The sequence below is a fragment of the Panthera leo genome, chromosome F2, assembly GCF_018350215.1.
Source record: "Panthera leo isolate Ple1 chromosome F2, P.leo_Ple1_pat1.1, whole genome shotgun sequence".
Taxonomy (NCBI): Eukaryota; Metazoa; Chordata; class Mammalia; order Carnivora; family Felidae; genus Panthera; species Panthera leo.
The window spans coordinates 80,270,060-80,286,624 of record NC_056695.1 but is presented as its reverse complement, the minus strand read 5'-3'; the positions used below and the strand labels follow the sequence as shown (position 1 = coordinate 80,286,624).

General features: G+C 47.8%; 1 protein-coding gene across 3 annotated transcripts in view; it reads left to right on the top strand.

Moving 5' to 3' along the window:
- Positions 1-785: 785 nt before the first annotated feature.
- Positions 786-16,565, top strand: part of PTK2 (protein tyrosine kinase 2) — a 257,636-nt gene continuing 241,856 nt past the window's right edge. For all 3 annotated transcript variants that reach the window (XM_042924271.1, XM_042924268.1, XM_042924270.1), the window contains exon 1: positions 786-931. The gene's annotated coding sequence lies outside the window, so the exon portion shown is untranslated. The remainder of the gene's footprint in view (positions 932-16,565) is intronic.

The window sequence follows — 16,565 nt, the reverse complement described above, 5'->3', positions numbered from 1 at the left end:
CCCCCCCCCCCCCCCCCCCGCCCAGGCTCCAGTCATTGGTAATCAGCTCCCCTCGGACATGGCTCTCTTCTCAGCTGCCCTCTGCCTGGTGACTCCCAAGTGCCGGGGGTCCTACTCCTCTTTCTCGAGGTTCAAGACCTGGGAGACCAGCGCCCAGGCCGCAGATCGGGGCTCAGCGGGCGCTTGAGTGGAGATCCAGTCTTGGCAGGGCCCAGCATTAGCGGTGATGCCAGTCAACACATCCCTGAGCCTCACTCACTTTGCCTCTGTGCAGAGGGGCCCAGGATACCCAACTCGTCTCGGTAGGCGCGCCCCGCGGGGGTGTGGGCCCTGGGGTCGGGCTGCAGGGCGGCCGGCGACGAAGGCCCTGCGGAGGGGCCGCGTCCGGGCCTTGCGGGCGGGCAGGGGGCAGAAGTCTTCCCCGAAGTCGGTCCCCTCCCCGCCCGCCCAGAGTGCTATCGGGGGGAGAGGGGGACCCCGGCTCTGCCGGCCTCCCGTGTCTCCCCCAACCCCCGCGGCCACGCCCGCGCGCAGCCCCTGGCCGTCCCGAAGGCCCGGCGCGGCTCTCCGGCGCGATCTCGGGAACGGAGCCTCGTCGCGTGCTGGGCATGCGCGGGCCGCGGGACGCATGCCCGGTTCTCCCGGGAGGCGGAAGCTCGGCGCGGGGACGCGGCCGGGCGCGCGCAGTGGCGGGGTCGCGCGCCTCAGCCGGTCGCCGCGCACGCGCGGCCCGCGCCGACGCAGCACGGCCCCGAGGGCGCAAGCCCGCCGCCGCCGCCGCCGCCGCCGCCACCGCCACCGCCACCGCCGCTGCCGGGCCGGGACCGCTGTGCGCCCGCGGCGTGAGGCGTGGGAGGGAGCGCGGTCCCGGCGTTCGCGGCGCCGCCTGGCAGTCGTCTGCCCTCGCCTCCCGGCGCCCAGCGCCGCCCGAGTGAGTGCGGGGCCGGGGCGGGGGCCGGGGCCGGGGCGCGGGCGGGCGGGCGGGCCGACTCCCGGAGCTGGGGCTTGGCAGGGCCGCGGCCCGCGGGCGGAGGGCCGCGAGGGGCGAGCAGCCGGTCCGGGCGGCGGATGCGGCCGAGACGGGCCCCTCCCGCGCGCGGCTCGGAGGCCGGGGATGTGGGGAGGACGAGGGAGGGGCCCCGGGAGGACGACGCTGTGGGGAGGCTCGAGATGTGGGGCGGACGGGGGGTTCCGGGGGGCTCGGAGAGGCCAGGGACCGGGGAGGACGAGGGGGCGGGTTCTGGGAGGACGGCGATGGGTGGAGGACGGAGATGTGGGGAGGCCAGGAAACGTGGGGAGGCCGACGGGCTCGGGCAGGCCGGGGGGCTCGGGTAGACGGGGGGGGGGGCGTTTGGGGGAACTGAGAAGGCCGGGGGGCTCCTGGAAGGTGGGGAGGGAGGTGCATTCGGGGGCCTCGGAGAGGCGGAGGGTCTGGAGGCCGGGGTGGGGGGGTGGTGGGCGGCTTGGGGAGGCCAGCCGCCGGGCTCCTTGGGAGCGGGCCGATTGCCTCAAAAACAAAAGGGGGGAGAGAGGAAGGAGGAGGAAGAGGGAAATCCTTGGGGACCCTGGGGGCATCACCCGGACCCGGAATGCAGACTCCCTGGCCCTCGGGCAGGGAAGGGCGGGCCTCGAACCCGGATCGCGGTCGGCTCCTTCCCCGCTGCTGGCGCTCAACTTGCCGAGGCCCTGTGGTTTTCTGGGCGATAGCCCTGGACCTCTTGATTCATCGTGCCTCCAAGTTTCCTCCTCTGCCCACCCCAGCCCCCAGCTCTGCTGCCGGGGTAGGTGGAAGAACGACTCGCTGTTTCTCCCTGGCTTCCTTTTCTTTCTCAGGAGGAGGCTGTGTGTGTGTGTGTGTGTGTGTGTGTGTGTGTGTGTGTGTGTGGTTCCTTGGTTTTATTAATTGCAGGATTTAGCTTAACGCACTAAGAGTAAAAAGAAATTTTTCTTGAGTCATTTCAACAGTGTCTCATTCTTGCATAGTTAGCCTGCAGCTGGGTTTTTGGCAGTGAGACTAAGATAATAGTAATATTGTAGTAATTATGGGAATTGGTTGAAATACGTTCAAGCTGAAGGCGGTGTAAGAGTTTGGAGATCTGTGCTTAAGACGACCGTGGTTGGGATTCTTAGGTAGAATGTAAACATTTTCGTGGTTGGAAAAATAGGCCGTCGCTATTTGAAATGAAATACCAGAGCCTCACCCCTAATATTTTATTTGTATAATGGGTAAAGAAAATAGTCTTGTCCTGCAAATGGCACAGCCGAGAACGCTGGTCGGTTGTTTGATCTCTGAAAATCTGAAAAGCATGGATGAAGTGATTGGAAGATACATGGTGAATTAGCATTCACCTTTTGTTGAGGTACAGTCTAGGCAATATTTTCAGGCAGCTGCACTTTCTAGATAACTTTTGACACCTCGCAATATTTAGACACATGAAACTTTTAAAGGAAGTTTGTGTTTCAGCGTCTTTAGACGTATATTGTTTTATATTTGTGTCTGTCCTTGGAGGGGGAGTACCACCTGAGCTGCCAGTAGTCTTTTGAATACTTTTGTGGCACTAAATGTTGAAGAAGCAGCAAGATCAAGTAGTTTAGGCGGTTATGAAATAATCCAATTCAACATTGAAAACCGGGAAAAGATTGTTTAAAATACATGAGTGTCTTTAAAACATTCCAGTCAGTGGAAGACGTTAGGTTATGCACTGAATAGAGAGACCTACACATTATTCAGAGGTGATGCATCAAAAAGCAAGTCCTTGGTTGGGGCTCCTGGGTGGTGGTGGCTCAGTCAGTGAAGTGTCTGACTTCAGCTCAGGTCACGATCTCACGGTTCGGTTCGTGTGTTCGAGCCCTTTGTTGGGCTTTGTGCTGACAGCTCAGAGCCCAGAGGCTGTTTCTGATTGTGTCTCCCTCTCTTTGCCCCTCCCCTCCTCACGCTCTGTTTCTCTCCGTCTCTCAACAATAAATAAATGTAAAAAAAAAAAAGCAAGTCCTTGGATAAATAAAGACATTGAATCCAAAACCTAGTATTTAAGGTTCGGGGCAAAGAATACTGGAGCAGAGGCCTAGAGGACGCATGACTTGAGCCTCTTTTCAGGCGGGCAGTGCACTGAAGGTGAATTGTGTCAGGTTAGGGGTGAGGTTCCGTGAGGGAAGCGGCAAAGCGGTGTCTGGGGAAGCTGGAAGTTGGGAGCCGCAGTGAGTACTTTCTAACTAAAGGAGTTTCTCTAACACTCCGTGCTCATTGTTGGAAATTACAGAACTTAATGTCCTAGTTCTTCAAATTGGGTTCTTCAGCAAGTCAGATAACTTTTCTTGCCAGGAAGTTGGAGAAGTTGTCTAAATAACAAAATTGTATTGTTAAAAATAGCCCCTTTAAAAAATGCGGATTTGGGGTGCCTGGGTGGCTCAGTCGGTTCAGCGTCCAACTTCGGCTCAGGTCATGATCTCGCAGTTTGTGAGTTCGAGCCCCGCGTCGGGCTCTGTGCTGACAGCTCGGAGCCTGGAGCCTGCTTCGCATTCTGCGTCTCTCTCTCTCTCTGCCCCTCCCCTGCTCACACTCTGTCTCTCTCAAGAATGAATAATTAAAAATTGTCTTAAAAGTAGCACAACAAAAGATGAGATTCAGAGTCTTAATTCAATATATAAATCTTGAACCTCTAAAATTAAACATTTTCAGTTTAGACAGAGTTTTAGCTAAAATCTTATTTTAAATCTCAATATAATTAAAAGTTCTATTATTTTTGTCATTTGTGAATGAGGGATTTTTTTGCTTGTAAATCAGTAAAGTTTAGTTTCTGTAGTAATTTACTTTGCCTTAAAGCTCTAGCTTAAGAACTTATTTTCATTACTGTATCTTCCCTTACTAAAATCCCTTAAATAGCAAAAAATTGCTATGTGGGTCTTTGAGAATTTTTACTGATGCGTATATAAATTATTTAAAATGCAAATTTTAAAAACTTGGGCAAAGTAAATGACCTTATTTGAGTCAATAGTAATAACAACAGGAAGTTTGTGAATGCAGTAAGCACTCAAACATGAAGCTGCTTCTCTGTCCTTAGAAGGGTCCTCGGTGGGACAGGATGAGGGCAGTTCCAGGTCGTCTTTGGCTGTACCTGGGTGTCACTGCCTCAACCAGCTACATTAAGAAGTTGTTTTTTTACTTCCCTTCTGTAAAGCATGTGTAGTAATGGATTATTTGAACCCTTGATGTCTTTTTCTCTGTACTAACATTTTGGCAAAGTTTTTTTTTTTTTTTTTTTTCCTTTTTCTTCCATGTCATGACTCCCAAAAGGCAGCCTGGTGCAGGAGAAATGAAATTCCTGTCTGCCACTTTCTGGCATTAATTTCTAGGAATTGTGCCAAATCTTACCATTCAGAACCGCATAAATGTGTTTCTGATTATAAAGTAGCAGAAGAAGCCTCTCTGTTCCTATCTATAACAATTGCATTGTTTTTCCTTTTTTTTTTTTTTTTTTTGCTAGGCTCTGTGATGGAAATAAAATTCAGATAAGCATATGTAATTCAACTTTCAGTTTAGATGGAATTTTTAGCACATGTTGTTAATTATAGTCTGATTTGCGTAAGCACTAATGAAATGGTTTTTAGATGAAAGTATGAAATAAATATTTTCACCTGGTTGGCACTATTCCCACTTTTAAGCAATTGAAAGCCTTTGAGAAGAAAACTAGTAGTATCCTCACAAAGCTTACCTGTTTTCAGGACATGAAGGCGTTCACTTAGAAGCTTTGTATTTAAAATAATCCTGCCTAGATCTTACTGATATACGTTGCCATTTACTGTTAACTCATTTTTGAGAACAAGAAAAGTGACAAAAGTCATCCATTTCAATTTTAGCCCCTGACAGGAGAGGACACGTAATGTTGCTGGGCACCTGTGTGGGTACAGTGTGGTATTGTAGGGGTCACTACCCTTTTGCAGAGGAATTAACTCTGGGAGATGGGACCTGAGCCGATTGCTTTTGTGCTGTATCTCCTGCTCATTTTACAGACGAAACACTGGAAGTCTGGAGGCAGAGTAGCCTGCCGTGGGTCTCTTGGCCCACAGGTGGCAGATCCTGGCTGGCGAGGCCTGCTGGCCTTTCTGTGCAGCCTCTGACTAGAGGAGCACTGGTCTTAACAGATCCCAATCCAGCCTTCTGAAGTGGGAGTGAACAGTGTGCAAGGGCACAGGAAAGTTTAAGTAGTTACATTTCCTGTTTCAGTCTGACCGTTTCATATGGTGAAGTTATGATCTGGCCAACATAGTGTAGGTAAACGTTTTAACGCACATACCAACATTGTTTAATTATGTTAAATTAATTTAGAGTTTGTTAAATGAAAATGTGTAACGTATGGTGCAGTGATTGATGCTTCTTATTTGTTAAAGGATATGCTTTCGTAATTTCCACATTTATACAGTTTTTTCATCAGTGACTTTTTCGGGGGGTGTCAGTGACTTTTTCCGGGGGGGTTGTTTATGAATATGGTTTTGTGGGAAGCAAGGAGTAACGTAAGGGAAAAGTAAATGGCACGTTTCTCGTGCAGGTTTAATCCCCTTGGAGTAAATCCTAGCATTTATAATCTCTAACACACTGGTGCTCTAGAAATGTTTCTGCAATGAATGTGCTCATTCTCACCGATTTAGAATTTTCCATCCTGCTTTTAACAGTTGACTTACTCTGTACTCCTTTATTTGGGGCCAGTGGACTAAAACCAAGCTCAGAAGAATCTGGAAAGTTGTATCTTCGGGCTTTCTGTGCCTAGGATCTCCCTTCTGCCTCCATACTCTACCTTAAAAGTTCTGCCATTTGGTGCTTTCGATTCTGTGAGTGGTAGGTGCTTGTTGGGTCTACTTGTGACCAAAGCACCATGTGTTTGTCTTTGAGGGACCGAAGGCAGACTGGTGTGGTTTTATACCTTCTGTATTTGTAGTGCCTTGTGTGTCTTACAGAATTTAAGCCCCAAGAGGGCAGAAACTTTGTTTCCTACACTGTGGCATGCCCAGCGTCCGGCACAATAATACTTGTTGAAGGAGAGAACCCAGGTGTACTAGTGATTGGAGAACTCGTACTGTGTCAGCTGTCCACTGTGTTGTTTGCCTTGGTAAAGAACCTTACCTAAGAACCAAGTAGGACTTGATACGAGGGGACATCGTGGATTATCCGTGTTTCTGCTTTTGTCTGCCTTATTCTAGATTATAGGTATTATTAAACTTGAGCCAGGAGAAGGACAGTTCTCTGTCCTTTTACAATTTTCAAGTGTATTTTTTTTCCTAGAAAAAATGATTTTGTCGGAATTGATCATGGGTTCCTTGGGACTCATTCTATGTTCTGAAGACAGAAAATTGCCCAAGGTGACACGAAATGAATGGGGTTTAGAAAAGATCCTTGATTCCCGGTCTCTAGAAGCTCTGATGTATCTTTTGCTAATCGGTTGGACCCATCAGATACTTCACAAGGGTTTACATTATGCCCTGAAACCATTTTAAAAGAGGGGTTTCACCTTCCTAATGCTGTAACGCGAGTTCTGCACTCCAGCTCTCCCTTGACCTGACGAGTCTTTTATGCTGTTATTCAGAGAAAACATTTTGAGTGACGGGTCACCTGCCTCCACTCAGGTAAGGAAAGTCAATATTTGGGTAAAAAGAGTAGCTTGTTCTTCCTCAGCAGGTTCCTCCTAGTCTTGCTGTGTTGCGTGGGGAAGTGCGCGTGCGCATGGTCTCCAGCAAACTCTAGGTTGTTGGCAGAGGCTCTCCCGGTGTGGCCGCCTCGCCTCGCTGTCCCTGGGACCTGGATAGAAATGCGCACGCTCCTGCCCCACCTCTGACCTCCTGAATCAGACTGGGGGTGGGGCCAGCCGACTGCTTTAACACTGGGTCCAGGAGCTTTTGTTTCCTGCTGATGTCAGTGAACCTCTACTTGAGAGTGTTTTAAAAGAGATGCAGCTCACAGCAGGCAGAATCTGTTGTCAAGGGCAGGGTTGGGTGTATCCCCTGCCCACTTAGGCTGGCCAGGGAGATTGCCTGCCCCTCGGGACTCTGAGATCTGTTTCTCAGGATTTTCAGGGTCTTGGGAAGACCTCACGACTAATTTTGTTCAGGGATATTGAATGTTTTATGCTGAGATCATTTAAGTCTTCTGAATCTTGGTTTGGATTTTAAATGAAAAATTTTGCATTAGGATAGCAGTTTAGATGGCCCCTGGGCTTGTGGCTTTTGGCAAATAGCAGGAGAGTGTGTACATGTGGGTGCGTAAGGTGCACGTTCCCCTGGACGTTTTGTTTTGGTGCTGAGAAATTGGCTCACTTATGCTAGCATCAGGAGGGTCTCCAAGTCCTGGGGCGACTCCTAAGCAGCTTTGTGCGAATGGACTCTGTGCCTAGCGTCAAAGTCCTATCCAAACTTAATACATTTTGTTTTCCTTTTGTCTCTATTTCCTAAGAAAAGGGCTAGATAAAAGTTAGTATACAAACATAGGAGTGGTGATGTGCCTCCTGTCGGTCGTGTCCTATGCAGAGTTAGACGCACCTGTTGGCAAATGCAGTATCGTTAAGCTCAGGGAAGAGGACTCGGTATTATCCTGTACGTGTCTGTGGGTCCTTCACAGCTTGCTCGGACTGCTGTAGTAGGTTGGCCCTCGGTAGTTTGTTTAATGATGGAAGAAGAGTCTGTCCTCCTGCTGGGGGGACCTCGTGGTCTTTAAGTATGTGAAAGTTGTCACAAAGGTGGACAAGACAAATTAGGGATAGACGGGTAGAGTTAAGTGTACTGTAATCTCAAAACGAAGTACAAAGGATGTTTCCACATACCTCCTCTGGCCCCCATCAAACTTTGGTGGTACAGCTTTGTGACAGAGAAAATAAATGAGCTGGTGGGAAGACACAGTCTGGAACAATTGCTTTCTCCTTAAATTGGTCAAGTGAAGTTGAAGTTCTAGTTCACGGTCAGTTGTAGACCCTGACCCCCTTAAAGGTACTTCTGCACACCTGGCCCACAGCAGCTTCTCGGTATACGGAACGGAGGCTCCATCCATTGTCCGTCTTCTCTCTGATTACTCCTTCAGCCCCTCTCTCTGGTCTCCCTGCCGTCTCCCCTCCCTGCCCCTTCTGGTGGTTTCTGGTGTGTTGCCGCCTTGTGGTTTTAAATAACCTTTTCCTGGTTGCAGTGAGGTTGCATATCCTTTTATGTGTTTACTGGCCGTTCGGATTCACTGTTTTGCAAAGTGCCCATTTTTTCTATTAGGTTAGTTTTAAATTGATTTGTAGACTTTATACGTTCAAGACACATTCTTTGTTGGGTGCGTATTTTGCCACTGTCTCTTCCCACTTAGTCATACGCAGTTTCACTAATTCTGTGGTTTTGTTTTGTTTTGTTTTTGATGAATAGAAGTTCTTAAATTTAGTTAGTGCCATTTATGTCTTTTCCTTTGTAGTTGATGCTTTTTGTTTCCCTACCCTGAGGTCACGAACTAATTCTCCTTTACTTTCTAAATGCCTTTTTGTACTTTCGCTTTTACCCTTTAACTTTATAATCTCGTGGAACTGGTTTTGGTGTATAGTGTGAAGAAGGGACGCAACTTCATCAGTATGGGGACATTTAGTTGTCCTAACTCCATTTACCAAAAAGATGGTCTTTAGGGGCACGTGGGTGACTTAGTCGGTTAAGCATCCAACTCTTGATTCGGCTCCAATTGTGATCTTGTGGTTTGTGCGTTTGAGCCCCATGCTGGGCTCCACAGTGACAGCACGGAACCTGTTTGGGATTCTCTCTCTCCCTCTCTTTCTGCCCCTCTCTCTTGCACTGAAAATAATAAATAAACATTAAAGAAAAAAAAAGGTCATCTTCTCCCCAATGCTCTTCAGTGCCACCACTGTTGTAAATGAAAGGTCCATGTGTATGTGCCTCAGTTTCTGGACTCTCTGATTCCATTGGTACAGCCCACTTTAAGCTGTCTGAATCTCTGCAGGTCTGTAACAAGTCTTATCGTGGAGCTCTTCCCACCTGGGTTCCTCTTCAGGCTTACCTTGGCCATCCTTGACCCCTTGTAGATCTGTATCTGTTTTAGAATCACTTCTTAACTTCCAAAAAAATTTCTCCCTGACGTTGCTTGGGATGGTATTGAATATGGTCAATGTGTAGAGAGTTGTTTCTAGTTTTGAGTTGTTACAGATAAAGCCTATGAATAATTTTGTCCAAGTCTTCATGTGGACATAGGCTTTCATTTCTCCTGGAACGGCTGGCTCTAGGACTGTCATGGCCGGACCATATGGTAGGTGTATGCTTGACTTTGTAAGAAGGTGTCACACTCTGTTCTGGACGGATGGGCCATTTTCCACTCCTCCCAGCCTTGTGGGAGAGTTCCAGTTGCTCTGGATTGTCGGGGCAACACTCGGTGTGGCCAGTCTTCTAGCTTTGGCCATTCCGATAGGTGTGTCGTGGTCTTTTTTTGTGGGTTCCCTTGTTTCCCAAATGCCTAATGATGTTGAGTATCTTTTCGTAGGTTTTTTGCCACTCATATACCTTCTTTGGTATTCAAATCTTTTGCCTATTGATTTTTTTTCTTATTGGTGGGTTCTTTATATATTCTGGACATAAGTCTTTATTAGATCATGCTGTGCCTGTCTCTCGTGCTGCAGCTTGTTTTTACACTCTCTTAACAGGGTCCTGAGGACAGAAGGTATGAATTTTGATGATGTCTCGTGTATCAACTTGTTGCTTTATGGACTGTGCTTTTCTAGTGTCATAGTTATGAAATCGTTGCCTAATCCTGGGTCACAAAAGTTTTCTCCTGTGTCCTCCCCTCCCCTCTCCCCTCTAGAAGAGTTTCGGGTTTTACATTTAAGTCTGTGATTCATTTTGAGATCCTTTTTATTTATGGTGTGGGATATTACTTGTAGGATTCTTCATGTAATCCTCATTATTTGTAGGACTCTTTTGAGGCATAGAATAAAGATGTAGCCCCTCGAGAGAGTATATTATTTTCTTTTTTGCTTCAGCCAGTTTGGGATCACCTTAAAGCAAGTGCGGACCTGGACCACCTGATGCTGGAGTTTTCCTGGACAGATGATTCACTGCTGGTTTCTCTTACCTTGAGCTGTTAGCCTTTAGGGTCATGCTCATGGAGGTAGGGGTTTTGGTAGACATGTTGGGGGATCTGGCCTTTGATTCCTGTTTCCCTGTTGTAAAAATGAAGGTTGAAAACGTTCAGAATTGGCAGGTGACTTCAGGGCAAAGGTGGTTTCTGTGCTCGTTTATCTCTTTGGGTTCCTGAGTTCAGTTTAATTTTGGCCCGGTATTTCCTTGTTGTCAGTTTCCGGTTGCTTTTAAGATTTTTAAAGTATTCTCTCCATGTTTTTTATAGTCTTTTTCAGGGTAAGGGTTGGAGCCAGTAACCTGGCCTGTAGCTGAGGAGCCAAGGAAAATTCTTTATCATTTTCCTGCAGTGTTTGCAGTCTATCCTTGGATCTGTGTCGCCTGCTGTGGTTGCTAGCCACGTGTGGCTATTTAAATTAAAATCAAGTAAAAGTTCTGTTTCACAGTCACACTAGCCCCAGTTCGAGTGCTCGGCATCCACATGTGGCTAGTGGCTACCCCACTGGACACTGCTGAGTTGGAACATTTTCATCATCATGGGACATTCTCTTCGACGGTGCTGGCCGGGCTCTTGAGAACCTCATCAGGGATTTGCAATGGTACGTGGGTCTGCCCTGGAGAACCTCCGATACGGGTATCCTTGCTGCTGCAAGGTTGACTTTTTCTGGAATCTGTCTGCAGCTACAAGAGCTGGACAGATGGTCGAGCCCCTTTCAAAGGCTTGTCATGGAGCCTTTCCGTAGGTGCACTTTGGGTTCTCGGGGTGGTGGAGTTGGGATAACGGGAAGATGTGGTGTGTTGAGTAGGAAACCATGAAGTACTGATACTTACACATATCTGCCTTGTGGTTACTGTGGGCATCTGATTCAGTTTTGTTTATAAAAAGTAGCATTAACTTGAAAATTATCAAAATTAACTAATGGGTCGAAATTACATTTTATCCCTCCCCTCAAGTCTCCGGTATTAGTGAGTGAACATTCTAGGCGTTGTAGTTTGTGTAAGGAGGCAGGTCTCCTTAATGGAAAGAGCATCTTATTTAGGAAACAGAAGGTCTGGGTTCACACGTTGGGGCTTTGCCTTTAGTCATGTGACTTCTGACACTGTCCTTATCTATAAAGTCTAGTGTCTGTAATCTCAGCCTTTGAGGCTCTGTGTGCAGTTACTGTGTAAAATGCTGTACAGATGTGACGTGCTGGCCCAGCTGACCCTTGTACAGTGCAGGGGTTTAGGGCACCGACACCCGTATAATGAAAATTCGCAGTTAGCGTGTATTGTGTTAATTTTTTAAATGTTTATTTATTTTTGAGAGAGAGAGAGGGACAGTGCAAGCAGGGTAGGAGCAGAGAGAGAGGGAGACACAGAATCCGAAGCAGGCTCCAGGCTCCGAGCTGTCAGCACAGAGCCCTACACGCGGGGCTCGAACCCATAAACCACAGGATCATGACCTGAGCCGAAGTCAGACACTTAACTGACTGAGACACCCAGGCGCCCTTTCTTAAAAAAAACCATTTTTTTAATGTTTAACGAATATTTTGTGTGTGTGTGATATGCTATATTCTCATAATAAAGGAAGCTAGAGAAAAGAGGATGTGAAGAAAATTATAAGAAAATACATTTATTGTGTAGTATTTATTGAAAACAATCTGTGCAGGGGCGCCTGGGTGGCTCAGTCGGTTGGGCATCCGACTTCAGCTCAGGTCATGATCTTGCGGTCCGTGAGTTTGAGCTCCGCGTCGGGCTCTGTGCTGACAGCTCAGAGCCTGGAGCCTGTTTCAGATTCTGTGTCTCCCTCTCTCTCTGACCTTCCCCCATTCATGCTGTGTCTCTCTCTGTCTCAAAAATGAATAAACGTTAAAAAAAAAAAATTAAAAAAAAAAAAAAAGAAAACAATCTGTGCAAAAGTGGACCCAGTGGTTCAAGAGTCAACAGTGTTAAGGGCCTGTCTTGTGCATAGTGTAGTGCCCGTGGGGGCACAGACAGCAGGGCAGAAGGGGAACGATACAGTCCACGTGGAGCGGGACACCCACAGTGGGAGTGCCATAGTGGAGTGCTCTGCGGACCTGGAGGGCAGGTCCCCAGTCATGGTCAAGCTCAGAGGCCGGCAAACTTTCTCTCTTTAAGGCCAGACCGTAAATGTTTCAGGCTTTGTGGGCTACATTGGGCCTGTCACAGATCTGTGTGTGTGTGTGTGTGTGTGTGTGTGTGTGTGTGTGTGTGTGTGAGAACAACCCGTTAAAAAGGTAAAAATCTTTCTTAGTCAAGAAACCACACAAAATCTGGCTGTGGGCCAAATGCTGTGACCTCCGCAGGTCTGGCTGTCCGCGGGAGTCATAGAAATACCGAGGACAGGACGATGGGAAGCAGGCGGGGCCTCCCGGAGGACACACCCCGTGGAAGGGTGCGGAGGTGGGAGGCTGGGGTTTGTGGAACCGAATGCTGGCGCCGGTGTTTGGGCGTACAGGGTGGGTTGGGTAGAGGAGGAGGTGAGGTTGATACTGTCTGCAGGATCAAAGCAGTGTGCGCCTGACTCTGACGGGAGCCGACTTCTACGGCAGGAGGATGGTTGCACCGAGGACAAGGGTCGGGCAGGGAGGTGTCGCCAGGGTGCACTTCAGAAGGCAGAGGGACCAGACCCTTGTCATTAAGGAAGTGGCTGCCTGGTGTCGCTCAGCTAGTAAAGTGATGGGCAAAGTTCAGATGGTCTGATTTAACAGCCTGTGTTCTTTTAATTATACAATTAACGTTGTACACACAAGTGAAGAAGGCCTTAATTAAGGGCACGACTGAGGAACTGTAGAGAGGGCTGATTTGAAGCCTGTTTCTGAGTCTGTCTCCCAGGCTCTGACCAGGGAAATGCGGAGGTAGGGCCGAGAGAGGGGGTGTCCAGGGCAGTTCCAGGATGGCTCTCGGATTTCTCGCTCGGTAAAAAGTCTACAGAGACCTTTTTGCTTTTACGTGCCGCCTGGTCGGACTCTTGCTTGAAGAGACAGTGCTCTCTCCTAGGTCCGTGAACCGCAGGGACGGAAATCAGAAGTGTGTGTGCACACACACCAGTTGTTGTCCCTGGGAGGGTTCGCCCGGGCTTTTGTCAGAGTATCAACAGCGAGCCCCGCCCCAAGGGGGGACCCCTCCTGTTGTTAGGTTGTAGGCCTCTGACAGCCTCTGTGCAGGTGTGAGGCTGTAAGGGAAGGCTCAGCATCCGGATCCCAGGACTCTTACCTTAAATGTCGTACATCCCGGACTGCTGCATAAAACACAAGCACATGCAGCTGTCTCCTGAGCCGAACTGTACCAACCGGCAATTAGGACTTTTCCCCTGGCCTCCCCTCCCCCCTCCAAAAGATGAAACAAGGCACAGTTTTGGTCCACAGAAGGCCAGCCGGGTGTTTGGCACTTTGATGGCCATGGATGTTTCGACATGCTGCCGTGTGTTAGGTAAAGCTGAAGTTTATAAACTGTTAGGCATATCTTAATAGTCACATGGCTATGAGAGCTGGACCAGTGTCACTTTTAGTGGGCTCTGTTAACTCCAAAACGAGTGAGTTTTTCCATCCACTGAGAAGTGTGTTAATAGTTAATGGTTGTAAGACAGTCCTGAACTCATGTTGTTATGGTTAGCTCTTAACGTCACCGGAATGCAGGAGGAGCTGGGAAGCTGGTGGTTAATGTTTGAAATAGCACCAGGTGGGTTAATCTGGTGTCCTGGGGTCTAAACTGGATTGGTTCACATCTGATGTCAACATTATTATATGCAGTTTAGAATTACAGATTTCAGATTATGGTAATCCCTACAGAGATTTGCTGTATTGGGTGATATACGGCTGCTCTATAGGAGATGAATCTTAGAGGGGAGAGTTTGCAAATGGGTGTACGTCTGGGAAAGTTTCCCTTTTCCTATTAAGAAAAATTGTGACCTCCATTAAGGGCCAAGTGTCCTGAATGGCAGAGATGTAAGACATGCTGGAATTTGGTGATGGTCTAGAAGTTAAAAGTGAAAAACCTTAGGCTCTTTAAGGTATCACCCTTAAGAGTTCATGCTGGGGATCACTGTGATTCCAGTGTAGGCAGAACATTGGAATCTCCTTGGCTGTGTCATGGCAAAAAAAAAAAAAAAAAAAAAAAAAAAAACTTGCTTTCTGCTCTGGACAAAATACACGAGTTGTATCCCAAGGTGTTGCCATGATAGAACAGGTGGCAGGAGTAACTGAGTTTAAGTGCCAGTTGTCTACGGAAGCGTTAGTTTTTGACAGGTCACGACTGAGTGTTTGGTGGGGGAAGACTTGATGTTTGATTTTCATCCATCCTTTGAATCTGTCCTTTCAGCCATTTCATTGGAAATTGTAAACTTTTCCATGGGGTGTCTGCCCCCTGTTTTATATAGTCTAGGATTTTAGAAGTGGATCTAAATTTAGGGATCATCTAGTCCAGAGTTCTCACTTGAGAGTTGAAGAAATAACCCAGAGAGGGTACCTGGCTCTTTGATGTGAAGGAGGGGACTCTCGAGAGACTCTTAGCTCTCTTGACTTTCAGCTCACTGGTGATGTTTTCAGTGGGTGAGGAGGGTGTGAAGGCAGCTTATGAAACTCAAGTTTCCTGTTAATTGTCAGGAGATTGAAAAAAAATGGATGTAATTGACAGGTGCGTAAGAAGTGGAGATCATTGGATCTGTCGCCCAAACTGTGTCCAAGTGGTGTGTGGTTTGCATCCACATGATCTTGGATATCGGAGCAATGACAAAACAAGTCTTACACGTTCGTATGTTCTGGGTTGTAAAGGCTTATAGTGCCCATTCTTCTCACTCATCTGTTGAAACGTTTTCACGAGGCACTCTTGAGCATCTGCCCTGATGGGGATTTGTTCAAAAGAAGAGTCTTGGGCGCCTGGCTGACTCAGTGCGTAGAGCATGTGGCTCTTGATCTCAGAGTCGTTGGTTCGAGCCCCCCGTTGGGTGTAGAGATTACTTAAATAAGTAAATTTAAGAAAAAAGAAAGAAAGAAAACAGTCACTGCCTGAATGTAGTGTGCTTAAGAGTCACTGAGGAGAGTGGGTTAGAAATGCAGATGCCTGGTGTCGTCCCCCGGAGGTGTTGAGTTATCACTCCTGACGTGCAAGCCGGTCACGTGCATTTTAAACTAGCATCCCCACATGCGGAGAAACGCTGCTGTAGTGTTGGTGAAAATACACCGTAAATCATCAAGATCTGGAGTTTGGGAGGCCCTAAGACTGCCTGCAGGTTCCATGGTTCACTAGAAGGACTGACAGAACCCAGAAAAGCCATTGTACGGTTTGTTACGGTGGTTTATTATGGTGCAGGGACTCAGGCAACAGTCAGCAAAGGAAAGGTGCATGGGGCCGAGTCCAGGGAGGACCACGCGTGAGCTTCTGGGTGTGCTTCTCCCTGGGCAGCCGTGCCGATTTCTCTTGGCACCCGTGCTGCCAACCGGGGAAGCTCACCTGAGCTCGGTGTCCAGGGTATTTCTTGGCGGTCAGTCGCATAGGCACTGCCCTGCGTGGTTGAGTTTTACCCTCCAGTCGCTCCAGAGATCGAGCTGGTGTTGTGTGTCCCAAGCCTCACTGGAAATCACATTGTTAGCGTAGACTAACCTTGGGTGTGACCCAAGGCCCCCAGCTAAGCAAAGACGGCCTAGTCAGACAGGAGGTTCAGAGGGCTTACAGGTGACGCCCCGGGAACTGGGCAACGGCTGAATCTTTCTTCGGGCAAGGTTAATCTTTTATCGTATGAAGCCTAAGAAAGTGCATTATTATTTATTTCTGTCATTACCGGAGAGTTCAAGAAATTACTGCTTTTAGGCGGAAGATATGTTACAACCACATGTGTATCATTTAGCGCACAACTAAAATACCAGAATTTCTGCACACGGGTGAAGATGTCTCCAGAAGCGTGTTCTACTTGACGCCTGTCGTAATGTTTTCATCAGGAATTCGAATACAGATCAGGAGGTAATGCTGGGAGACTGTTCATTTTTAGAATCGGGATTTTAAAATATTTCGACAGGTTGCAACGGAGTGCTGAAATCAACGAGGTAAAACGTATCAGGAATAAAAGTAAGATGGCAGACCTACGTTGAAAAGAAAAACCAGCTGAGAAGCTAAAGATGTGCGAACCATGCCTTAGCTGTACCTGTGCGCAGAAGATATGGGGAAGCTGGCTGAAAGGGATTGGCAGGCTTCTCTGTAAAGGGGCAGATGGTAGGCATTTTAGGTTTTGCAGACTAATAGGCAAAATGAAGGATATTATGTAAGGACTTATGTAACAAGAGAACACAAATTTCTACAACATTTTTACTGACAGGATTCCAAATAATAATTGTGTGCGTGCGTGTGTATGTATATGTATGTATTTTATAATACAGGCCTACTAAGAAGAATGGAATTCTTTTTCAGGGGGAGGGTTGGATAATACTTTTCTTCATTGCAGTTCAAACTTAGTGTTCCCTATCATCAGAATCAGT